This window comes from Lutra lutra, chromosome 6 (assembly GCF_902655055.1).
Source record: "Lutra lutra chromosome 6, mLutLut1.2, whole genome shotgun sequence".
Classification (NCBI taxonomy): domain Eukaryota; kingdom Metazoa; phylum Chordata; class Mammalia; order Carnivora; family Mustelidae; genus Lutra; species Lutra lutra.
Genome location: NC_062283.1, coordinates 55,698,041 through 55,699,421, shown reverse-complemented (window position 1 = coordinate 55,699,421; position 1,381 = coordinate 55,698,041). Strand labels below are relative to the sequence as shown.

The window sequence follows — 1,381 nt, the reverse complement described above, 5'->3', positions numbered from 1 at the left end:
GGTCTCCTCCAGTGGGGAGAACACCCTAGCCATTCAGCCTAGCTCTTGGGGGCACGAATAGTGGAGCTGTAAGCCTTTTCAGGGACAGGCACATAGGCACATCCAGTGGAAAGAAAGAAATAAGGGACACAAATAAAGACTCACATTTACCGCTACTGAGCACCTTCTAGGTTAAATCCTCAAAGCACTCCTGTGACCAAAGCCACATAATGTCAATAGTTCATTCATCCATCCATGCCAGATGGATGGTGGGGAAGGTGATTGGAACAGCAATGCAAAAAAACAGCTAAAGTGAGAGTGACCCGGCTTGTTTTCGATCCCTATTTATTAAAGTACTTTAATAATCGGTGATCTTCAGCAGTGCACAGTTGGGGATATTGTGCTTCTCAAAGCTCTACATGTTCCACGAACAAAGCTCATGAAACATGTACTGGCTGAGATCATTTTCAAAGTTGGACAAGTCATAGATCCAGTAACCGGACAACCCTACCTACCTGTTGGCTTTGAAACTACCTACCTAACCAAAAATCTGGAAGAACTCAGTATCTCTTCAGCGCAGTGAAGGAGGATTGGAAGAAGGAGCCAAAGGGAACGATTTACAAGTTTGCTTTATGAAAAAAGAAATTTTTCTAAACTTCATTACAAACTGTCCAGTTAATCTTCTGGTATTTATGGAGTAGCTAAAAGTAAATGAAGCAAATGCCTTGTTAAAATTCTTCATAAAAGTTTAAGGTCATGTTTTAAATTTCCTTTTCATTGGACATACTTTCTTCTTACAGTAAGTATGTCTAGCAATCCCCTGCATTGTTTTGTAAGCTCACTGTTTTAGAATGTGTATTTTTTTTTTAATTCAAAGGAATCTGTAATTTACCTTAAAATCTTTATTTGTGGGGAAAATCTTTTGATATAAAACAGATAAGACTGCATTAAGTGAATATTTATTTCCAGTGGCATATTTCAAAATTAATTTTTTTTCTCTGATTTAACCAGTTATAAATGGAAATAATCAACAGTCTGATTGGGGCCAGACTTTATCAGATTAAAGTCTGTACCAAGAATGTTGACATATAGAAAATACAACTTGAAAATTGAAAAAAAAAATCTAAACTCAAGTTGTTTTGGTTTTTTGCTTTCCTTTTTCTATGGGTAACTATAACACATAATGCAAGGCCTGGCATATAGTAGGTCTATTAATAACTCTTAAATGACTAAATGAACAGAGATATGTTTGGCTTACCTTTTTTTTGATTTGTGACTCTAACAAGCATCTATAATAATGGCAAATAATGGTTTTTTGATGATGGCTTCTCCTTTCTTGAAAATAGCCAACAATAGTGAGGTAAGTTTGGTGTATAATATTAGTAGTCAAGCTTATAAAAGC

The 1,381-nt window shown here is 35.8% G+C and overlaps 1 pseudogene; it reads left to right on the top strand.

Annotated features, from left to right (window-relative positions):
- Nucleotides 1-200: 200 nt before the first annotated feature.
- LOC125101847 (28S ribosomal protein S17, mitochondrial-like) lies at nucleotides 201-562 on the top strand (annotated as a pseudogene).
- The last annotated feature ends 819 nt before the right edge of the window (nucleotides 563-1,381 follow it).